General features: G+C 30.7%; 1 long non-coding RNA gene across 23 annotated transcripts in view; it reads left to right on the top strand.

Annotated features, from left to right (window-relative positions):
- LOC127725777 (uncharacterized) overlaps positions 1-26130 on the top strand; it is a 136482-nt gene that overhangs the window by 92039 nt on the left and 18313 nt on the right. For 7 of the 23 annotated variants that reach the window (XR_007993182.1, XR_007993138.1, XR_007993154.1 and 4 more), the window contains 2 exons: positions 5360-5849; positions 11780-12271. This is a non-coding gene — a long non-coding RNA (uncharacterized LOC127725777). Of the gene's footprint in view, positions 1-5359; positions 5850-9639; positions 10131-11779; positions 12272-16053; positions 16249-18188; positions 18384-20322; positions 20518-24602; positions 25093-26130 lie in introns of those variants that run through there. The other 16 variants (XR_007993174.1, XR_007993211.1, XR_007993137.1 and 13 more) reach the window with 10 other exon arrangements.

The following is a 26130-nucleotide window of genomic DNA, read 5'->3' as shown; positions in this document are numbered from 1 at the left end:
TAAAAATTTTATTGAAGTCTTTGAAATTGTCGTATCTAATTGAAAACTTTGTTCAGCGTTTTTAACTAACAAGTGTATCTAAAAGACCGCCAAGAAATGATTAAACTAGAATTTTCAGACAATATCAATAGTCACTTATTTGAGCAAATATAGCTACTATGTAAGATATGGATACTATTTGTTGAAAAAACATAATGAAAATAAAGTTAACTGGATGTACATGAAAAACAAATAACATGCCAGAGCAAAGTTGAATTGTAGATGAGTTTTTGGTTTGAAATATGAGGACTGTCTATGAAATTGTTGAAATATTGATTAAATCTGAACGCAAATTGGTTTAGCGCTAATATCAACCGGTACTTCCAATTGACCATCGGAAACAATGTTTACAAGAAGTTACAAGCCATTTATTGTTAAACTATATGAACACAAATAACGGTATTGTGAGTTGTGGATTAACATGTTTGTAAAGGCTGAAGACAATCGTGTCACATATTGAAAATACCTTTGATATATTGCGTTTTCTTTTGCCGTTTTCTTCAATTAATATTTAACACAAAAGAGAAAGAAACAAAAACGGAAGATTACAATTATGGTATTTATCTCCAAACACATTGTCTGTGTTATTCAAAGAAACTTAATTCAGATAAAACTTTGGATACAATAAAACCCAATACTTTGTATAAAAAAAAAACGTTCACGGAATTTAAACTACAAATTATTGGAAATCTTTTTAGTCTTGTTTTAAAAGAAAAAAAGGTTGGTTGAATACGTCTCGAAAATCGTCAACCTTATCAATTTGAACGGAAATTATTATACGCTTTTGCCAAAAGTTTTGTTCGCACTGGATGCCAGAAACTATTAAAACTTGACATACAACTAATTGAAGAAATTATAATGTTTTGGGAAATATAGTTATATCGTACCAATTACATTTGTTGAAAATCTTGATGAAAATGAAAACAAAGTTAACTGCATGAACAACACTTAAAGATTCTAAAACAATGTTTGACCTACGTTTTAAAAAAATCGTTTCAGATATTTTTTTCTTATAATGTTTTTATGCATTTATATTTTAGACAGAATAAAAACAGCACAAGACAGCTGGGTCAATATCCCTAATGCGCATCAAATTGAGGAACTCGAAAGTAGTCCGTTAACAAAAAGTATATGTGCGGTGATATTAGACGTGTTTTAATTTTAACAAGTAACTGAGCTTAACCAATTGTGCTGATGTAGAGAACAGACGAAAATGCAATAAAGGTGTCAAAACTATGGAGTTATTTAATGTATGCAAAGAAGTACATTTTCAAAAGAACTTATTGTTTGAAAAAAAGGATCTTTTTTACCTCGATAAGCCAAATTACAAAAGGCATTTCGGGCAGTGCTAAATTATAAATAAATGATTTTCACTTCGTACCCCGAAAATTTAACCACATATGTGCATATTTCTCAATTTCGAAACGAGCCATCATACATATTCAAGATTATGATATTGGCAAAGAAATTGAAGTAAAGGTTACCTCTACCGCTTACCTAAAATGAATTGCTCATCTTTACACAGCTGCGGTGAGTATCTCAAAATTTTATTGCTACATGTTAATGCACTGCAACAAATCATAGTGTATTATCTCAGTGAAAAAGGTGGAGGGTCAAACCTTTTAAAGAACGAAGTGCTTCAACTATTCAGCTATGAAGCTTCTACTGATTGCTCCTCGTGAGAAAGGTTCAAATAAATATTGTGAAGCCTAAAGGTGGCAGCATTTCTCTTTATGTAATAATACTTTCCAAGTCAGGAATATGACAGTTGTTGTCCATTCGTTTGATGTGTTTGTGCTTTTGATTTTGCCATTTGATTTGGGACTTTCCGTTTTGAATTTTCCTCGGAGTTCAGTATTTTTGTGATTTAACTTTTTTCCAGAATTTGATTTTTTTCTCTCAATTATACAGTTTGTATTTAAATGAAATGATATAACAACCTGGTCAATGTTTTGTCTTATTTCAGTTTCTGACGTATCATTCTAGTTTAACTTGAGACGGAAGATTAGAGGTTTAAGAAAGTTCTGAATTTTCCTTAAGAGTTAAAAACACATACGTAAAAAAGTAAAGGTATTGATAAATTCAACAACAGTTGCTGATTAAAAGTTTTATTGAATTCTTTGAAATTGTCGTATCTAATTGAAAACTTTGTTCAGCGTTTTTAACTAACAAGTGTATCTAAAAGACCGCCAGGAAATGATTAAACTAGAATTTTCAGACAATATCAATAGTCACTTATTTGAGCAAATATAGCTACTATGTAAGATACTGATACTATTTGTTGAAAAAACATAATGAAAATAAAGTTAACAGGATGTACATGAAAAACAAATAACATGCCAGAGCAAAGTTGAATTGTAGATGAGTTTTTAGTTTGAAATATGAGGACTGTCTATGAAATTGTCGAAATATTGATCAAATCTGAACGCAAATTGGTTTAGCGCTAATATCAACCGGTACTTCCAATTGACCATCGGAAACAATGTTTACAAGAAGTTACAAGCCATTTATTGTTAAACTATATGAACACAAATAACGGTATTGTGAGTTGTGGATTAACATGTTTGCAAAGGCTGAAGACAATCGTGTCACATATTGAAAATACCTTTGATATATTGAGTTTTCTTTTGCCGTTTTCTTCAATTAATATTTAACACAAAAGAGAAAGAAACAAAAACGGAAGATTACAATTATGGTATTTATCTCCAAACACATTGTCTGTGTTATTCAAAGAAACTTAATTCAGATAAAACTTTGGATACAATAAAACCCAATACTTTGTATAAAAAAAAACGTTCACGGAATTTAAACTACAAATTATTGGAAATCTTTTTAGTCTTGTTTTAAAAGAAAAAAAGGTTTGTTGAATACGTCTCGAAAATCGTCAACCTTATCAATTTGAACGGAAATTATTATACGCTTTTGCCAAAAGTTTTGTTCGCACTGGATGCCAGAAACTATTAAAACTTGACATACAACTAATTGAAGAAATTATAATGTTTTGGGAAATATAGTTATATCGTACCAATTACATTTGTTGAAAATCTTGATAAAAATGAAAACAAAGTTAACTGCATGAACAACACTTAAAGATTCTAAAACAATGTTTGACCTACGTTTTAAAAAAATCGTTTCAGATATTTTTTTTCTTATAATGTTTTTATGAATTTATATTTTAGACAGAATAAAAACAGCACAAGACAGCTGGGTCAATATCCCTAATGCGCCTCAAATTGATGAACTCGAAAGTAGTCCGTTAACAAAAAGTATATGTGCGGTGATATTAGACGTGTTTTAATTTTAACAAGTAACTGAGCTTAACCAATTGTGCTGATGTAGAGAACAGACGAAAATGCAATAAAGGTGTCAAAACTATGGAGTTATTTAATATGTGCAAAGAAGTACATTTTCAAAAGAACTTATTGTTTGAAAAAAAGGATCTTTTTTACCTCGATAAGCCGAATCACAAAAGGCATTTCGGGCAGTGCTAAATTATAAAAAAATGATTTTCACTTCGTACCCCGAAAATTTAACCACATATGTGCATATGTCTCAACTTCGAAACGAGCCATCATACATATTCAAGTTTATGATATTGGCAAAGAAATTGAAGTAAAGGTTACCTCTACCGCTTACCTAAAATGAATTGCTCATCTTTACACAGCTGCGGTGAGTATCTCAAAATTTTATTGCTACATGTTAATGCACTGCAACAAATCATAGTGTATTATCTCAGTGAAAAAGGTGGAGGGTCAAACCTTTTAAAGAACGAAGTGCTTCAACTATTCAGCTATGAAGCTTCTACTGATTGCTCCTCATCAGAAAGGTTCAAATAAATATTGTGAAGCGTAAAGGTGGCAGCATTTCTCTTTATGTAATAATACTTTCCAGGTCAGGAATATGACAGTTGTTGTCCATTCGTTTGATGTGTTTGTGCTTTTGATTTTGCCATTTGATTTGGGACTTTCCGTTTTGAATTTTCTTCGGAGTTCAGTATTTTTGTGATTTAACTTTTTTCCAGAATTTGATTTTTTTTCTCTCAATTATACAGTTTGTATTTCAATGAAATGATATTACAACCTGGTCAGTGTTTTGTCTTATTTCAGTTTCTGACGTATCATTCTAGTTTAACTTGAGACGGAAGATTAGAGGTTTAAGAAAGTTCTGAGTTTTCCTTAAAAATTAAAAACAAATACGTAAAAAAGTAAAGGTATTGATAAATTCAACAACAGTTGTTGATTAAAAATTTTATTGAAGTCTTTGAAATTGTCGTATCTAATTGAAAACTTTGTTCAGCGTTTTTAACTAACAAGTGTATCTAAAAGACCGCCAGGAAATGATTTAACTAGAATTTTCAAACAATATCAATAGTCACTTATTTGAGCAAATATAGCTACTATGTAAGATATGGATACTATTTGTTGAAAAAAACATAATGAAAATAAAGTTAACTGGATGTACATGAAAAACAAATAACATGCCAGAGCAAAGTTGAATTGTAGATGAGTTTTTAGTTTGAAATATGAGGACTGTCTATGAAATTGTCGAAATATTGATCAAATCTGAACGTAAATTGGTTTAGCGCTAATATCAACCGGTACTTCCAATTGACCATCGGAAACAATGTTTACAAGAAGTTACAAGCCATTTATTGTTAAACTATATGAACACAAATAACGGTATTGTGAGTTGTGGATTAACATGTTTGTAAAGGCTGAAGACAATCGTTTCACATATTGAAAATACCTTTGATATATTGCGTTTTCTTTCGCCGTTTTCTTCAATTAATATTTAACACAAAAGATGAAGAAACAAAAACGGAAGATTACAATTATGGTATTTATCTCCAAACACATTGTCTGTGTTATTCAAAGAAACTTAATTCAGATAAAACTTTGAATACAATAAAACCCAATACTCTGTAAAAAAAAAAACGTTCACGCAATTTAAACTACAAATCATTGGAAATCTTTTTAGTCTTGTTTTAAAAGAAAAAAAGGTTTGTTGAATACGTCTCGAAAATCGTCAACCTTATCAAATTGAACGGAAATTATTATACGCTTTTGCCAAAAGTTTTGTTCGCACTGGATGCCAGAAACTATTAAAACTTGACATACAACTTATTGAAGAAATTATAATGTTTTGGGAAATATAGTCCTATCGTACCAATTACATTTGTTGAAAATCTTGATGAAAATGAAAACAAAGTTAACTGCATGAACAACACTTAAAGATTCTAAAACAATGTTTGACCTACGTTTTAAAAAAATCGTTTCGAATATTTTTTTTCTTATAATGTTTTTATGCATTTATATTTTAGACAGAATAAAAACAGCACACGACAGCTGGGTCAATATCCCTAATGCGCCTCAAATTGAGGAACTCGAAAGTAGTCCGTTAACAAAAAGTATATGTGCGGTGATATTAGACGTGTTTTAATTTAACAAGTAACTGAGCTTAACCAATTGTGCTGATGTAGAGAACAGACGAAAATGCAATAAAGGTGTCAAAACTATGGAGTTATTTAATGTATGCAAAGAAGTACATTTTCAAAAGAACTTATTGTTTGAAAAAAAAGGATCTTTTTTACCTCGATAAGCCGAATCACAAAAGGCATTTCGGGCAGTGCTAAATTATAAAAAAATGATTTTCACTTCGTACCCCGAAAATTTAACCACATATGTGCATATGTCTCAACTTCGAAACGAGCCATCATACATATTCAGGTTTATGATATTGGCAAAGAAATTGAAGTAAAGGTTACCTCTACCGCTTACCTAAAATGAATAGCTCATCTTTACCCAGCTGCGGTGAGTATCTCAAAATTTTATTGCTACATGTTAATGCACTGCAACAAATCATAGTGTATTATCTCAGTGAAAAAGGTGGAGGGTCAAACCTTTTAAAGAACGAAGTGCTTCAACTATTTAGCTATGAAGCTTCTACTGATTGCTCTTCATCAGAAAGGTTCAAATAAATATTGTGAAGCCTAAAGATGGCAGCATTTCACTTTATGTAATAATACTTTCCAAGTCAGGAATATGACAGTTGTTGTCCATTCCTTTGATGTGTTTGTGCTTTTGATTTTGCCATTTGATTAGGGACTTTCCGTTTTGAATTTTCCTCGGAGTTCAGTATTTTTGTGATTTAACTTTTTTCCAGAATTTGATTTTTTTTCTCTCAATTATACAGTTTGTATTTAAATGAAATGATATAACAACCTGGTCAGTGTTTTGTCTTATTTCAGTTTCTGACGTATCATTCTAGGTTAACTTGAGACGGAGGATTAGAGGTTTAAGAAAGTCCTGAATTTTCCTTAAAAATTAAAAACAATTACGTACAAAAGTAAAGGTATTGATAAATTAACAACAGTTGCTGATTAAAAATTTTATTGAAGTCTTTGAAATTGTCGTATCTAATTGAAAACTTTGTTCAGCGTTTTTAACTAACAAGTGTATCTAAAAGACCGCCAAGAAATGATTAAACTAGAATTTTCAGACAATATCAATAGTCACTTATTTGAGCAAATATAGCTACTATGTAAGATATGGATACTATTTGTTGAAAAAACATAATGAAAATAAAGTTAACTGGATGTACATGAAAAACAAATAACATGCCAGAGCAAAGTTGAATTGTAGATGAGTTTTTGGTTTGAAATATGAGGACTGTCTATGAAATTGTTGAAATATTGATTAAATCTGAACGCAAATTGGTTTAGCGCTAATATCAACCGGTACTTCCAATTGACCATCGGAAACAATGTTTACAAGAAGTTACAAGCCATTTATTGTTAATCTATATGAACACAAATAACGGTATTGTGAGTTGTGGATTAACATGTTTGTAAAGGCTGAAGACAATCGTGTCACATATTGAAAATACCTTTGATATATTGCGTTTTCTTTTGCCGTTTTCTTCAATTAATATTTAACACAAAAGAGAAAGAAACAAAAACGGAAGATTACAATTATGGTATTTATCTCCAAACACATTGTCTGTGTTATTCAAAGAAACTTAATTCAGATAAAACTTTGGATACAATAAAACCCAATACTTTGTATAAAAAAAAAACGTTCACGGAATTTAAACTACAAATTATTGGAAATCTTTTTAGTCTTGTTTTAAAAGAAAAAAAGGTTGGTTGAATACGTCTCGAAAATCGTCAACCTTATCAATTTGAACGGAAATTATTATACGCTTTTGCCAAAAGTTTTGTTCGCACTGGATGCCAGAAACTATTAAAACTTGACATACAACTAATTGAAGAAATTATAATGTTTTGGGAAATATAGTTATATCGTACCAATTACATTTGTTGAAAATCTTGATAAAAATGAAAACAAAGTTAACTGCATGAACAACACTTAAAGATTCTAAAACAATGTTTGACCTACGTTTTAAAAAAATCGTTTCAGATATTTTTTTCTTATAATGTTTTTATGCATTTATATTTTAGACAGAATAAGAACAGCACAAGACAGCTGGGTCAATATCCCTAATGCGCCTCAAATTGAGGAACTCGAAAGTAGTCCGTTAACAAAAAGTATATGTGCGGTGATATTAGACGTGTTTTAATTTTAACAAGTAACTGAGCTTAACCAATTGTGCTGATGTAGAGAACAGACGAAAATGCAATAAAGGTGTCAAAACTATGGAGTTATTTAATGTATGCAAAGAAGTACATTTTCAAAAGAACTTATTGTTTGAAAAAAAAGGATCTTTTTTACCTCGATAAGCCGAATCACAAAAGGCATTTCGGGCAGTGCTAAATTATAAATAAATGATTTTCACTTCGTACCCCGAAAATTTAACCACATATGTGCATATGTCTCAATTTCGAAACGAGCCATCATACATATTCAAGATTATGATATTGGCAAAGAAATTGAAGTAAAGGTTACCTCTACCGCTTACCTAAAATGAATTGCTCATCTTTACACAGCTGCGGTGAGTATCTCAAAATTTTATTGCTACATGTTAATGCACTGCAACAAATCATAGTGTATTATCTCAGTGAAAAAGGTGGAGGGTCAAACCTTTTAAAGAACGAAGTGCTTCAACTATTCAGCTATGAAGCTTCTACTGATTGCTCCTCGTGAGAAAGGTTCAAATAAATATTGTGAAGCCTAAAGGTGGCAGCATTTCTCTTTATGTAATAATACTTTCCAAGTCAGGAATATGACAGTTGTTGTCCATTCGTTTGATGTGTTTGTGCTTTTGATTTTGCCATTTGATTAGGGACTTTCCGTTTTGAATTTTCCTCGGAGTTCAGTATTTTTGTGATTTAACTTTTTTCCAGAATTTGATTTTTTTTCTCTCAATTATACAGTTTGTATTTAAATGAAATGATATAACAACCTGGTCAATGTTTTGTCTTATTTCAGTTTCTGACGTATCATTCTAGTTTAACTTGAGACGGAAGATTAGAGGTTTAAGAAAGTTCTGAATTTTCCTTAAGAATTAAAAACAAATACGTAAAAAGTAAAGGTATTGATAAATTCAACAACAGTTGCTGATTAAAAATTTGATTGAAGTCTTTGAAATTGTCGTATCTAATTGAAAACTTTGTTCAGCGTTTTTAACTAACAAGTGTATCTAAAAGACCGCCATGAAATGATTAAACTAGAATTTTCAGACAATATCAATAGTCACTTATTTGAGCAAATATAGCTACTATGTAAGATATGGATACTATTTGTTGAAAAAACATAATGAAAATAAAGTTAACTGGATGTACATGAAAAACAAATAACATGCCAGAGCAAAGTTGAATTGTAGATGAGTTTTTAGTTTGAAATATGAGGACTGTCTATGAAATTGTCGAAATATTGATCAAATCTGAACGCAAATTGGTTTAGCGCTAATATCAACCGGTACTTCCAATTGACCATCGGAAACATTGTTTACAAGAAGTTACAAGCCATTTATTGTTAAACTATATGAACACAAATAACGGTATTGTGAGTTGTGGATTAACATGTTTGTAAAGGCTGAAGACAATCGTGTCACATATTGAAAATACCTTTGATATATTGCGTTTTCTTTCGCCGTTTTCTTCAATTAATATTTAAATCAAAAGATGAAGAAACAAAAACGGAAGATTACAATTATGGTATTTATCTCCAAACACATTGTCTGTGTTATTCAAAGAAACTTAATTCAGATAAAACTTTGGATACAATAAAACCCAATACTCTGTAAAAAAAAAAAACGTTCACGCAATTTAAACTACAAATCATTGGAAATCTTTTTAGTCTTGTTTTAAAAGAAAAAAAGGTTTGTTGAATACGTCTCGAAAATCGTCAACCTTATCAAATTGAACGGAAATTATTATACGCTTTTTCCAAAAGTTTTGTTCGCACTGGATGCCAGAAACTATTAAAACTTGACATACAACTTATTGAAGAAATTATAATGTTTTGGGAAATATAGTTCTATCGTACCAATTACATTTGTTGAAAATCTTGATGAAAATGAAAACAAAGTTAACTGCATGAACAACACTTAAAGATTCTAAAACAATGTTTGACCTACGTTTTAAAAAAATCGTTTCGAATATTTTTTTTCTTATAATGTTTTTATGCATTTATATTTTAGACAGAATAAAAACAGCACAAGACAGCTGGGTCAATATCCCTAATGCGCCTCAAATTGAGGAACTCGAAAGTAGTCCGTTAACAAAAAGTATATGTGCGGTGATATTAGACGTGTTTTAATTTAACAAGTAACTGAGCTTAACCAATTGTGCTGATGTAGAGAACAGACGAAAATGCAATAAAGGTGTCAAAACTATGGAGTTATTTAATGTATGCAAAGAAGTACATTTTCAAAAGAACTTATTGTTTGAAAAAAAAAGGATCTTTTTTACCTCGATAAGCCGAATCACAAAAGGCATTTCGGGCAGTGCTAAATTATAAAAAAATGATTTTCACTTCGTACCCCGAAAATTTAACCACATATGTGCATATGTCTCAACTTCGAAACGAGCCATCATACATATTCAAGTTTATGATATTGGCAAAGAAATTGAAGTAAAGGTTACCTCTACCGCTTACCTAAAATGAATTGCTCATCTTTACCCAGCTGCGGTGAGTATCTCAAAATTTTATTGCTACATGTTAATGCACTGCAACAAATCATAGTGTATTATCTCAGTGAAAAAGGTGGAGGGTCAAACCTTTTAAAGAACGAAGTGCTTCAACTATTTAGCTCTGAAGCTTCTACTGATTGCTCCTCATCAGAAAGGTTCAAATAAATATTGTGAAGCCTAAAGGTGGCAGCATTTCTCTTAATGTAATAATACTTTCAAAGTCAGTAATATGACAGCTGTTGTCCATTCGTTTGATGTGTTTGTGCTTTTGATTTTGCCATTTGATTAGGGACTTTCCGTTTTGAATTTTCCTCGGAGTTCAGTATTTTTGTGATTTAACTTTTTTCCAGAATTTGATTTTTGTTTCTCAATTATACAGTTTGTATTTAAATGAAATGATATAACAACCTGGTCAATGTTTTGTCTTATTTCAGTTTCTGACTTATCATTCTAGTTTAACTTGAGACGGAAGATTAGAGGTTTGAGAAAGTTTTGAATTTTCCTTCAAAATTAAAAACAAATACGTAAAAAAGTAAAGGTATTGATAAATTCAACAACAGTTGTTGATTAAAAATTTTATTGAAGTCTTTGAAATTGTCGTATCTTATTGAAAACTTTGTTCAGCGTTTTTACCTAACAAGTGTATCTAAAAGACCGCCATGAAATGATTAAACTAGAATTTTCAGACAATATCAATAGTCACTTATTTGAGCAAATATAGCTACAATGTAAGATATGGATACCATTTGTTGAAAAAACATAATGAAAATAAAGTTAACTGGATGTACATGAAAAACAAATAACATGCCAGAGCAAAGTTGAATTGTAGATGAGTTTTTGGTTTGAAATATGAGGACTGTCTATGAAATTGTCGAAATATTGATCAAATCTGAACGCAAATTGGTTTAGCGCTAATATCAACCGGTACTTCCAATTGACCATCGGAAACAATGTTGACAAGAAGTTATAAGCCATTTATTGTTAAACTATATGAACACAAATAACGGTATTGTGAGTTGTGGATTTATATGTTTGTAAAGGCTGAAGACAATCGTGTCACATATTGAAAATACCTTTGATATATTGCGTTTTCTTTTGCCGTCTTCTTCAATTAATATTTAAAACAAAAGAGAAAGAAACAAGAACGGAAGATTACAATTATGGTATTTATCTCTAAACACATTGTTTGTGTTATTCAAAGAAACTTAATTCAGATAAAACTTTGGATACAATAAAACCCAATACTCTGTAAAAAAAAAAACGTTCACGCAATTTAAACTACAAATCATTGGAAATCTTTTTAGTCTTGTTTTAAAAGAAAAAAAGGTTTGTTGAATACGTCTCGAAAATCGTCAACCTTATCAATTTGAACGGAACTTATTATACGCTTTTGCCAAAAGTTTTGTTCGCACTGGATGCCAGAAACTATTAAAACTTGACATACAACTAATTGAAGAAATTATAATGTTTTGGGAAATATAGTTCTATCGTACCAATTACATTTGTTGAAAATCTTGATGAAAATGAAAACAAAGTTAACTGCATGAACAACACTTAAAGATTCTAAAACAATGTTTGACCTACGTTTTAAAAAAATCGTTTCAGATATTTTTTTTCTTATAATGTTTTTATGCATTTATATTTTAGACAAAATAAAAACAGCATAAGACAGCTGGGTCAATATCCCTAATGCGCCTCAAATTGAGGAACTCGAAAGTAGTCCGTTAACAAAAAAGTATATGTGCGGTGATATTAGACGTGTTTTAATTTTAACAAGTAACTGAGCTTAACCAATTGTGCTGATGTAGAGAACAGACGAAAATGCAATAAAGGTGTCAAAACTATGGAGTTATTTAATGTATGCAAAGAAGTACATTTTCAAAAGAACTTATTGTTTGAAAAAAAAGGATCTTTTTTACCTCGATAAGCCGAAACACAAAAGGCATTTCGGGCAGTGCTAAATTATAAAAAAATGATTTTCACTTCGTACCCCGAAAATTTAACCACATATGTGCATATGTCTCAACTTCGAAACGAGCCATCATACATATTCAGGTTTATGATATTGGCAAAGAAATTGAAGTAAAGGTTACCTCTACCGCTTACCTAAAATGAATAGCTCATCTTTACCCAGCTGCGGTGAGTATCTCAAAATTTTATTGCTACATGTTAATGTACTGCAACAAATCATAGTGTATTATCTCAGTGAAAAAGGTGGAGGGTCAAACCTTTTAAAGAACGAAGTGCTTCAACTATTCAGCTATGAAGCTTCTACTGATTGCTCCTCATCAGAAGGTTCCAATAAATATTGTGAAGCCTAAAGGTGGCAGCATTTCACTTTATGTAATAATACTTTCCAAGTCAGGAATATGACAGTTGTTGTCCATTCCTTTGATGTGTTTGTGCTTTTGATTTTGCCATTTGATTAGGGACTTTCCGTTTTGAATTTTCCTCGGAATTCAGTATTTTTGTGATTTAACTTTTTTCCAGAATTTGATTTTTTTCTCTCAATTATACAGTTTGTATTTAAATGAAATGATATTACAACCTGGTCAGTGTTTTGTCTTATTTCAGTTTCTGACGTATCATTCTAGTTTAACTTGAGACGGAGGATTAGAGGTTTAAGAAAGTTCTGAATTTTCCTTAAAAATTAAAAACAATTACGTAAAAAAGTAAAGGTATTGATAAATTCAACAACAGTTGCTGATTAAAAATTTTATTGAAGTCTTTGAAATTGTCGTATCTAATTGAAAACTTTGTTCAGCGTTTTTAACTAACAAGTGTATTTAAATGACCGCCAAGAAATGATTAAACTAGAATTTTCTGACAATATCAATAGTCACTTATTTGAGCAAATATAGCTACTATGTAAGATATGGATACTATTTGTTGAAAAAACATAATGAAAATAAAGTTAACTGGATGTACATGAAAAACAAATAACATGCCAGAGCAAAGTTGAATTGTAGAGGAGTTTTTAGTTTGAAATATGAGGACTGCCTATGAAATTGTCGAAATATTGATTAAATCTGAACGCAAATTGGTTTAGCGCTAATATCAACCGGTACTTCCAATTGACCATCGGAAACAATGTTTACAAGAAGTTACAAGCCATTTATTGTTAAACTATATGAACACAAATAACGGTATTGTGAGTTGTGGATTTACATGTGTGTAAAAGCTGAAGACAATCGTGTCACATATTGAAAATACCTTTGATATATTGCGTTTTGTTTTGCCGTTTTCTTCAATTAATATTTAACACAAAAGATAAAGGAACAAAAACGGAAGATTACAATTATGGTATTTATCTCCAAACACATTGTCTGTGTTATTCAAAGAAACTTAATTCAGATAAAACTTTGGATACAATAAGACCCAATACTCTGTAAAAAAAAACGTTCACGCAATTTAAACTACAAATCATTGGAAATCTTTTTAGTCTTGTTTTAAAAGAAAAAAAGGTTTGTTGAATACGTCTCGAAAATCGTCAACCTTATCAATTTGAACGGAAATTATTATACGCTTTTGCCAAAAATTTTGTTCGCACTGGGTGCCAGAAACTATTAAAACTTGACATAATACTAATTGAAGAAATTATAATGTTTGGGGAAATATAGTTCTATCGTACCAATTATATTTGTTGAAAATCTTGATGAAAATGAAAACAAAGTTAACTGCATGAACAACACTTAAAGATTCTAAAACAATGTTTGACCTACGTTTTAAAAAAATCGTTTCAGATATTTTTTTTTTATAATGTTTTTATGCATTTATATTTTAGACAGAATAAAAACAGCACAAGACAGCTGGGTCAATATCCCTAATGCGTCTCAAATTGAGGAACTCGAAAGTAGTCCTTAACAAAACGTATATGTGCGGAGATATAAGACGTGTTTTAATTTCAACAAGTAACTGAGCTTAACCAATTGTGCTGATGTAGAGAACAGACGAAAATGCAATAAAGGTGTCAAAACTATGGAGTTATTTAATGTATGCAAAGAAGTACATTTTCAAAAGAACTTATTGTTTGAAAAAAAAGGATCTCTTTTACCTCGTTAAGCCGAATCACAAAAGGCATTTCGGGCAGTGCTAAATGATAAAAAATGATTTTCACTTCGTACCCCGAAAATTTAACCACATATGTGCATATGTCTCAACTTCGAAACGAGCCATCATACATATTCAAGTTTATGATATTGGCAAAGAAATTGAAGCAAAGGTTACCTCTACCGCTTACCTAAAATGAATAGCTCATCTTTACCCAGCTGCGGTGAGTATCTCAAAATTTTATTGCTACATGTTAATGCACTGCAACAAATCATAGTGTATTATCTCAGTGAAAAAGGTGGAGGGTCAAACCTTTTAAAGAACGAAGTGCTTCAACTATTCAGCTATGAAGCTTCTACTGATTGCTCCTCATCAGAAAGGTTCCAATAAATATTGTGAAGCCTAAAGGTGGCAGCATTTCACTTTATGTAATAATACTTTCCAAGTCAGGAATATGACAGTTGTTGTCCATTCCTTTGATGTGTTTGTGCTTTTGATTTTCCCATTTGATTAGGGACTTTCCGTTTTGAATTTTCCTCGGAGTTCAGTATTTTTGTGATTTAACTTTTTTCCAGAATTTGATTTTTTTCTCTCAATTATACAGTTTGTATTTAAATGAAATGATATAACAACCTGGTCAGTGTTTTGTCTTATTTCAGTTTCTGACGTATCATTATAGTTTAACTTGAGACGGAGGATTAGAGGTTTAAGAAAGTTCTGAATTTTCCTTAGAAATTAAAAACAATTACGTAAAAAAGTAAAGGTATTGATAAATTCAACAACAGTTGCTGATTAAAAATTTTATTGAAGTCTTTGAAATTGTCGTATCTAATTGAAAACTTTGTTCAGCGTTTTTAACTAACAAGTGTATCTAAAAGACCGCCAAGAAATGATTAAACTAGAATTTTCAGACAATATCAATAGTCACTTATTTGAGCAAATATAGCTACTATGTAAGATATGGATACTATTTGTTGAAAAAACATAATGAAAATAAAGTTAACTGGATGTACATGAAAAACAAATAACATGCCAGAGCAAAGTTGAATTGTAGAGGAGTTTTTAGTTTGAAATATGAGGACTGCCTATGAAATTGTCGAAATATTGATTAAATCTGAACGCAAATTGGTTTAGCGCTAATATCAACCGGTACTTCCAATTGACCATCGGAAACAATGTTTACAAGAAGTTACAAGCCATTTATTGTTAAACTATATGAACACAAATAACGGTATTGTGAGTTGTGGATTTACATGTTTGTAAAAGCTGAAGACAATCGTGTCACAAATTGAAAATACCTTTGATATATTGCGTTTTGTTTTGCCGTTTTCTTCAATTAATATTTAACACAAAAGATAAAGGAACAAAAACGGAAGATTACAATTATGGTATTTATCTCCAAACACATTGTCTGTGTTATTCAAAGAAACTTAATTCAGATAAAACTTTGGATACAATAAGACCCAATACTCTGAAAAAAAAAAACGTTCACGCAATTTAAACTACAAATCATTGGAAATCTTTTTAGTCTTGTTTTAAAAGAAAAAAAGGTTTGTTGAATACGTCTCGAAAATCGTCAACCTTATCAATTTGAACGGAAATTATTATACGCTTTTGCCAAAAATTTTGTTCGCACTGGGTGCCAGAAACTATTAAAACTTGACATAATACTAATTGAAGAAATTATAATGTTTGGGGAAATATAGTTCTATCGTACCAATTATATTTGTTGAAAATCTTGATGAAAATGAAAACAAAGTTAACTGCATGAACAACACTTAAAGATTCTAAAACAATGTTTGACCTACGTTTTAAAAAAATCGTTTCAGATATTTTTTTCTATAATGTTTTTATGCATTTATATATTGTAGACAGAATAAAAACAGCACAAGACAGCTGGGTCAATATCCCTAATGCGTCTCAAATTGAGGAACTCGAAAGTAGTCCTTAACAAAAAGTATATGTGCGGAGATATAAGACGTGTTTTAATTTTAACAAGTAACTGAGCTTAACCAATTGTGCTGATGTAGAGAACAGACGAAAATGCAATAAAGGTGTCAAAACTATGGAGTTATTTAATGTATGCAAAGAAGTACATTTTCAAAAGAACTTATTGTTTGAAAAAAAGGATCTTTTTTACCTCGTTAAGCCGAATCACAAAAGGCATTTCGGGCAGTGCTAAATGATAAAAAATGATTTTCACTTCGTACCCCGAAAATTTAACCACATATGTGCATATGTCTCAACTTCGAAACGAGCCATCATACATATTCAAGTTTATGATATTGGCAAAGAAATTGAAGCAAAGGTTACCTCTACCGCTTACCTAAAATGCATTGCTCATCTTTACCCAGCTGCGGTGAGTATCTCAAAATTTTATTGCTACATGTTAATGCACTGCAACAAATCATAGTGTATTATCTCAGTGAAAAAGGTGGAGGGTCAAACCTTTTAAAGAACGAAGTGCTTCAACTATTTAGCTATGAAGCTTCTACTGATTGCTCCTCATCAGAAAGGTTCAAATAAATATTGTGAAGCCTAAAGGTGGCAGCATTTCTCTTTATGTAATAATACTTTCTGAGTCAGGAATATGACAGTTGTTGTCCATTCGTTTGATGTGTTTGTGCTTTTGATTTTGCCATTTGATTAGAGACTTTCCGTTTTGAATTTTCCTCGGAGTTCAGTAATTTTGTGATTTAACTTTTTTCCAGAATTTGATTTTTTTTCTCTCAATTATACAGTTTGTATTTAAATGAAATGATATTACAACCTGGTCAATGTTTTGTCTTATTTCAGTTTCTGACGTATCATTCTAGTTTAACTTGAGACGGAAGAGAGGTTTAAGAAAGTTCTAAGTTTTCCTTAAAAATTAAAAACAAATACGTAAAAAAGTAAAGGTATTGATAAATTTTAACAACAGTTGTTGATTAAAAATTTTATTGAAGTCTTTGAAATTGTCGTATCTAATTGAAAACTTTGTTCAGCGTTTTTAACTAACAAGTGTATCTAAAAGACCGCCAGGAAATGATTAAACTAGAATTTTCAGACAATATCAATAGTCGCTTATTTGAGCAAATATAGCTACAATGTAAGATATGGATACCATTTGTTGAAAAAACATAATGAAAATAAAGTTAACTGGATGTACATGAAAAACAAATAACATGCCAGAGCAAAGTTGAATTGTAGAGGAGTTTTTAGTTTGAAATATGAGGACTGCCTATGAAATTGTCGAAATATTGATTAAATCTGAACGCAAATTGGTTTAGCGCTAATATCAACCGGTACTTCCAATTGACCATCGGAAACAATGTTTACAAGAAGTTACAAGCCATTTATTGTTAAACTATATGAACACAAATAACGGTATTGTGAGTTGTGGATTTACATGTTTGTAAAAGCTGAAGACAATCGTGTCACAAATTGAAAATACCTTTGATATATTGCGTTTTGTTTTGCCGTTTTCTTCAATTAATATTTAACACAAAAGATAAAGGAACAAAAACGGAAGATTACAATTATGGTATTTATCTCCAAACACATTGTCTGTGTTATTCAAAGAAACTTAATTCAGATAAAACTTTGGATACAATAAGACCCAATACTCTGAAAAAAAAAAACGTTCACGCAATTTAAACTACAAATCATTGGAAATCTTTTTAGTCTTGTTTTAAAAGAAAAAAAGGTTTGTTGAATACGTCTCGAAAATCGTCAACCTTATCAATTTGAACGGAAATTATTATACGCTTTTGCCAAAAATTTTGTTCGCACTGGGTGCCAGAAACTATTAAAACTTGACATAATACTAATTGAAGAAATTATAATGTTTGGGGAAATATAGTTCTATCGTACCAATTATATTTGTTGAAAATCTTGATGAAAATGAAAACAAAGTTAACTGCATGAACAACACTTAAAGATTCTAAAACAATGTTTGACCTACGTTTTAAAAAAATCGTTTCAGATATTTTTTTCTATAATGTTTTTATGCATTTATATATTGTAGACAGAATAAAAACAGCACAAGACAGCTGGGTCAATATCCCTAATGCGTCTCAAATTGAGGAACTCGAAAGTAGTCCTTAACAAAAAGTATATGTGCGGAGATATAAGACGTGTTTTAATTTTAACAAGTAACTGAGCTTAACCAATTGTGCTGATGTAGAGAACAGACGAAAATGCAATAAAGGTGTCAAAACTATGGAGTTATTTAATGTATGCAAAGAAGTACATTTTCAAAAGAACTTATTGTTTGAAAAAAAGGATCTTTTTTACCTCGTTAAGCCGAATCACAAAAGGCATTTCGGGCAGTGCTAAATGATAAAAAATGATTTTCACTTCGTACCCCGAAAATTTAACCACATATGTGCATATGTCTCAACTTCGAAACGAGCCATCATACATATTCAAGTTTATGATATTGGCAAAGAAATTGAAGCAAAGGTTACCTCTACCGCTTACCTAAAATGCATTGCTCATCTTTACCCAGCTGCGGTGAGTATCTCAAAATTTTATTGCTACATGTTAATGCACTGCAACAAATCATAGTGTATTATCTCAGTGAAAAAGGTGGAGGGTCAAACCTTTTAAAGAACGAAGTGCTTCAACTATTTAGCTATGAAGCTTCTACTGATTGCTCCTCATCAGAAAGGTTCAAATAAATATTGTGAAGCCTAAAGGTGGCAGCATTTCTCTTTATGTAATAATACTTTCTGAGTCAGGAATATGACAGTTGTTGTCCATTCGTTTGATGTGTTTGTGCTTTTGATTTTGCCATTTGATTAGAGACTTTCCGTTTTGAATTTTCCTCGGAGTTCAGTAATTTTGTGATTTAACTTTTTTCCAGAATTTGATTTTTTTTCTCTCAATTATACAGTTTGTATTTAAATGAAATGATATTACAACCTGGTCAATGTTTTGTCTTATTTCAGTTTCTGACGTATCATTCTAGTTTAACTTGAGACGGAAGAGAGGTTTAAGAAAGTTCTAAGTTTTCCTTAAAAATTAAAAACAAATACGTAAAAAAGTAAAGGTATTGATAAATTTTAACAACAGTTGTTGATTAAAAATTTTATTGAAGTCTTTGAAATTGTCGTATCTAATTGAAAACTTTGTTCAGCGTTTTTAACTAACAAGTGTATCTAAAAGACCGCCAGGAAATGATTAAACTAGAATTTTCAGACAATATCAATAGTCGCTTATTTGAGCAAATATAGCTACAATGTAAGATATGGATACCATTTGTTGAAAAAACATAATGAAAATAAAGTTAACTGGATGTACATGAAAAACAAATAACATGCCAGAGCAAAGTTGAATTGTAGAGGAGTTTTTAGTTTGAAATATGAGGACTGCCTATGAAATTGTCGAAATATTGATTAAATCTGAACGCAAATTGGTTTAGCGCTAATATCAACCGGTACTTCCAATTGACCATCGGAAACAATGTTTACAAGAAGTTACAAGCCATTTATTGTTAAACTATATGAACACAAATAACGGTATTGTGAATTGTGGATTTACATGTTTGTAAAAGCTGAAGACAATCGTGTCACAAATTGAAAATACCTTTGATATATTGCGTTTTGTTTTGCCGTTTTCTTCAATTAATATTTAACACAAAAGATAAAGGAACAAAACGGAAGATTACAATTATGGTATTTATCTCCAAACACATTGTCTGTGTTATTCAAAGAAACTTAATTCAGATAAAACTTTGGATACAATAAGACCCAATACTCTGAAAAAAAAAAACGTTCACGCAATTTAAACTACAAATCATTGGAAATCTTTTTAGTCTTGTTTTAAAAGAAAAAAAGGTTTGTTGAATACGTCTCGAAAATCGTCAACCTTATCAATTTGAACGGAAATTATTATACGCTTTTGCCAAAAATTTTGTTCGCACTGGGTGCCAGAAACTATTAAAACTTGACATAATACTAATTGAAGAAATTATAATGTTTGGGGAAATATAGTTCTATCGTACCAATTATATTTGTTGAAAATCTTGATGAAAATGAAAACAAAGTTAACTGCATGAACAACACTTAAAGATTCTAAAACAATGTTTGACCTACGTTTTAAAAAAATCGTTTCAGATATTTTTTTCTATAATGTTTTTATGCATTTATATATTGTAGACAGAATAAAAACAGCACAAGACAGCTGGGTCAATATCCCTAATGCGTCTCAAATTGAGGAACTCGAAAGTAGTCCTTAACAAAAAGTATATGTGCGGAGATATAAGACGTGTTTTAATTTTAACAAGTAACTGAGCTTAACCAATTGTGCTGATGTAGAGAACAGACGAAAATGCAATAAAGGTGTCAAAACTATGGAGTTATTTAATGTATGCAAAGAAGTACATTTTCAAAAGAACTTATTGTTTGAAAAAAGGATCTTTTTTACCTCGTTAAGCCGAATCACAAAAGGCATTTCGGGCAGTGCTAAATGATAAAAAATGATTTTCACTTCGTACCCCGAAAATTTAACCACATATGTGCATATGTCTCAACTTCGAAACGAGCCATCATACATATTCAAGTTTATGATATTGGCAAAGAAATTGAAGCAAAGGTTACCTCTACCGCTTACCTAAAATGCATTGCTCATCTTTACCCAGCTGCGGTGAGTATCTCAAAATTTTATTGCTACATGTTAATGCACTGCAACAAATCATAGTGTATTATCTCAGTGAAAAAGGTGGAGGGTCAAACCTTTTAAAGAACGAAGTGCTTCAACTATTTAGCTATGAAGCTTCTACTGATTGCTCCTCATCAGAAAGGTTCAAATAAATATTGTGAAGCCTAAAGGTGGCAGCATTTCTCTTTATGTAATAATACTTTCTGAGTCAGGAATATGACAGTTGTTGTCCATTCGTTTGATGTGTTTGTGCTTTTGATTTTGCCATTTGATTAGAGACTTTCCGTTTTGAATTTTCCTCGGAGTTCAGTAATTTTGTGATTTAACTTTTTTCCAGAATTTGATTTTTTTTCTCTCAATTATACAGTTTGTATTTAAATGAAATGATATTACAACCTGGTCAATGTTTTGTCTTATTTCAGTTTCTGACGTATCATTCTAGTTTAACTTGAGACGGAAGAGAGGTTTAAGAAAGTTCTAAGTTTTCCTTAAAAATTAAAAACAAATACGTAAAAAAGTAAAGGTATTGATAAATTTTAACAACAGTTGTTGATTAAAAATTTTATTGAAGTCTTTGAAATTGTCGTATCTAATTGAAAACTTTGTTCAGCGTTTTTAACTAACAAGTGTATCTAAAAGACCGCCAGGAAATGATTAAACTAGAATTTTCAGACAATATCAATAGTCGCTTATTTGAGCAAATATAGCTACAATGTAAGATATGGATACCATTTGTTGAAAAAACATAATGAAAATAAAGTTAACTGGATGTACATGAAAAACAAATAACATGCCAGAGCAAAGTTGAATTGTAGATGAGTTTTTGGTTTGAAATATGAGGACTGTCTATGAAATTGTCGAAATATTGATCAAATCTGAACGTAAATTGGTTTAGCGCTAATATCAACCGGTACTTCCAATTAACCACCGGAAACATAGTTTACAAGAAGTTACAAGCCATTTATTGTTAAACTATATGAACATAAATAACGGTATTGTGAGTTGTGGATTAACATGTTTGTAAAGGCTGAAGACAATCGTGTCACATATTGAAAATACCTTTGATATATTGCGTTTTGTTTTGCCGTTTTCTTCAATTAATATTTAACACAAAAGAGAAAGAAACAAAAACGGAAGATTACAATTATGGTATTTATCTCCAAACTCATTGTCTGTGTTATTCAAAGAAACTTAATTCAGATAAAACTTTGGATACAATAAAACCCAATACTCTGTAAAAAATAAACGTTCACGCAATTTAAACTACAAATCATTGGAAATCTTTTAAGTCTTGTTTTAAAAGAAAAAAAAAGGTTTGTTGAATACGTCTCGAAAATCGTCAACCTTATCAATTTGAACGGAAATTATTATACGCTTTTGCCAAAAGTTTTGTTCGCACTAGATGCCACAAACTATTAAAACTTGACATATTACTAATTGGAGAAATTATAATGTTTGGGGGAATATAGTTCTATCGTACCAATTACATTTGTTAAAAATCTTGATGAAAATGAAAACAAAGTTAACTGCATGAACAACACTTAAAGATTTTAAAACAATGTTTGACCTACGTTTTAAAAAAATCGTTTCAGATATTTTTTTCTATAATGTTTTTATGCATTTATATATTGTAGACAGAATAAAAACAGCACAAGACAGCTGGGTCAATATCCCTAATGCGCCTCAAATTGAGGAACTCGAAAGTAGTCCATAACAAAAAGTATATGTGCGGTGATATTAGACGTGTTTTAATTTTAACAAGTAACTGAGCTTAACCAATTGTGCTGATGTAGAGAACAGACGAAAATGCAATAAAGGTGTCAAAACTATGGAGTTATTTAATGTATGGAAATAAGTACATTTTCAAAAGAACTTATTGTTTGAAAAATAGGATCTTTTTTACCTCGATAAGCCGAATCACAAAAGGCATTTCGGGCAGTGCTAAATTATAAAAAATGATTTTCCCTTCGTACCCCGAAAATTTAAACACATATGTGCATATGTGTCAACTTTGTAACGAGCCATCATACATATTCAAGTTTATGATATTGGAAAAGAAATTGAAGCAAAAGTTACCTCTACCGCTTACCTAAAATGAATTGCTCATCTTTACCCAGCTGCGGTGAGTATCTCAAAATTTTATTGCTACATGTTAATGCACTGCAACAAATCATAGTGTATTATCTCAGTGAAAAAGGTGGAGGGTCAAACCTTTTAAAGAACGAAGTGCTTCAACTATTTAGCTATGAAGCTTCTACTGATTGCTCCTCATCAGAAAGGTTCAAATAAATATTGTGAAGCCTAAAGGTGGCAGTATTTCTCTTTATGTAATAATACTTTCCAAGTCAGGAATATGACAGTTGTTGTCCATTCGTTTGATGTGTTTGTGCTTTTGATTTTGCCATTTGATTAGAGACTTTCCGTTTTGAATTTTCCTCGGAGTTCAGTATTTTTGTGATTTAACTTTTTTCCAGAATTTGATTTTTTTTCTCTCAATTATACAGTTTGTATTTCAATGAAATAATATTACAACCTGGCCAATGTTTTGTCTTATTTCAGTTTCTGACGTATCATTCTACTTTAACTTGAGACGGAAGATTAGAGGTTTAAGAAAGTTCTGTGTTTTCCTTAAAAATTAAAAACAAATACGTAAAAAAGTAAAGGTATTGATAAATTCAACAGCAGTTGTTGATTAAAAATTTTATTGAAGTCTTTGAAATTGTCGTATCTAATTGAAAACTTTGTTCAGCGTTTTTAACTAACAAGTGTATCTAAAAGACCGCCAGGAAATGATTAAACTAGAATTTTCAGACAATATCAATAGTCACTTATTTGAGCAAATATAGCTACAATGTAAGATATGGATACCATTTGTTGAAAAAACATAATGAAAATAAAGTTAACTGGATGTACATGAAAAACAAATAACATGCCAGAGCAAAGTTGAATTGTAGATGAGTTTTTGGTTTGAAATATGAGGACTGTCTATGAAATTGTCGAAATATTGATCAAATCTGAACGCAAATTGTTTTAGCGCTAATATCAACCGGTACTTCCAATTGACCATCGGAAACAATGTTTACAAGAAGTTACAAGCCATTTATTGTTAAACTATATGAACATAAATAACGGTATTGTGAGTTGTGGATTAACATGTTTGTAAAGGCTGAAGACAATCGTGTCACATATTGAAAATACCTTTGATATATTGCCTTTTGTTTTGCCGTTTTCTTCAATTAATATTTAACACAAAAAAGAAAGAAACAAAAACGGAAGATCACAATTATGGTATTTATCTCCAAACACATTGTCTGTGTTATTCAAAGAAACTTAATTCAGATAAAACTTTGGATACAATAAAACCCAATACTCTGTATATAAAAAAAAAAAAACGTTCACGCAATTTAAACTACAAATCATTGGAAATCTTTTTAGTCTTGTTTTAAAAGAAAAAAAGGTTTGTTGAATACGTCTCGAAAATCGTCAACCTTATCAATTTGAACGGAAATTATTATACGCTTTTTCCAAAAGTTTTGTTCGCACTGGATGCCAGAAACTATTAAAACTTGACATAAAACTAATTGAAGAAATTATAATGTTTGGGGAAATATAGTTCTATCGTACCAATTACATTTGTTGAAAATCTTGATGAAAATGAAAACAAAGTTAACTGCATGAACAACACTTAAAGATTCTAAAACAATGTTTGACCTACGTTTTAAAAAAATCGTTTCAGATATTTTTTTTTTATAATGTTTTTATTGCATTTATATTTTAGACAGAATAAAAACAGCACAAGACAGCTGGGTCAATATCCGTATTGCGCATCAAATTGAGGAACTCGAAAGTATTCCGTTAACAAAGAGTATATGTGCGGTGATATTAGACGTGTTTTAATTTTAACAAGTAACTGAGCTTAACCAATTGTGCTGATGTAGAGAACAGACGAAAATGCAATATAGGTGTCATAACTTTGGAGTTATTTAATGTATGCAAAGAAGTACACTTTCAAAAGAACTTATTGTTTGAAAAAAAAGGATCTTTTTTACCTCGATAAGCCGAATCACAAAAGGCATTTCGGGCAGTGCTAAATTATAAAAAATGATTTTCACTTCGTACCCCGAAAATTTAACCACATATGTGCATATGTCTCAACTTCGAAACGAGCCATCATACATATTCAAGTTTATGATATTGGCAAAGAAATTGAAGCAAAGGTTACCTCTACCGCTTACCTAAAATGAATAGCTCATCTTTACCCAGCTGCGGTGAGTATCTCAAAATTTTATTGCTACATGTTAATGCACTGCAACAAATCATAGTGTATTATCTCAGTGAAAAATGTGGAGGGTCAAACCTTTTAAAGAACGAAGTGCTTCAACTATTCAGCTATGAAGCTTCTACTGATTGCTCCTCATCAGAAAGGTTCCAATAAATATTGTGAAGCCTAAAGGTGGCAGCATTTCACTTTATGTAATAATACTTTCCAAGTCAGGAATATGACAGTTGTTGTCCATTCCTTTGATGTGTTTGTGCTTTTGATTTTCCCATTTGATTAGGGACTTTCCGTTTTGAATTTTCCTCGGAGTTCAGTATTTTTGTGATTTAACTTTTTTCCAGAATTTGATTTTTTTCTCTCAATTATACAGTTTGTATTTAAATGAAATGATATAACAACCTGGTCAGTGTTTTGTCTTATTTCAGTTTCTGACGTATCATTATAGTTTAACTTGAGACGGAGGATTAGAGGTTTAAGAAAGTTCTGAATTTTCCTTAGAAATTAAAAACAATTACGTAAAAAAGTAAAGGTATTGATAAATTCAACAACAGTTGCTGATTAAAAATTTTATTGAAGTCTTTGAAATTGTCGTATCTAATTGAAAACTTTGTTCAGCGTTTTTAACTAACAAGTGTATCTAAAAGACCGCCAAGAAATGATTAAACTAGAATTTTCAGACAATATCAATAGTCACTTATTTGAGCAAATATAGCTACTATGTAAGATATGGATACTATTTGTTGAAAAAACATAATGAAAATAAAGTTAACTGGATGTACATGAAAAACAAATAACATGCCAGAGCAAAGTTGAATTGTAGAGGAGTTTTTAGTTTGAAATATGAGGACTGCCTATGAAATTGTCGAAATATTGATTAAATCTGAACGCAAATTGGTTTAGCGCTAATATCAACCGGTACTTCCAATTGACCATCGGAAACAATGTTTACAAGAAGTTACAAGCCATTTATTGTTAAACTATATGAACACAAATAACGGTATTGTGAGTTGTGGATTTACATGTTTGT

Source organism: Mytilus californianus, unplaced genomic scaffold (assembly GCF_021869535.1).
Source record: "Mytilus californianus isolate M0D057914Y unplaced genomic scaffold, xbMytCali1.0.p SCAF_1, whole genome shotgun sequence".
Lineage (NCBI taxonomy): Eukaryota > Metazoa > Mollusca > Bivalvia > Mytilida > Mytilidae > Mytilus > Mytilus californianus.
Note: the sequence above shows the minus strand (reverse complement) of the source record. Positions and strands in the feature narration are given on the sequence as shown.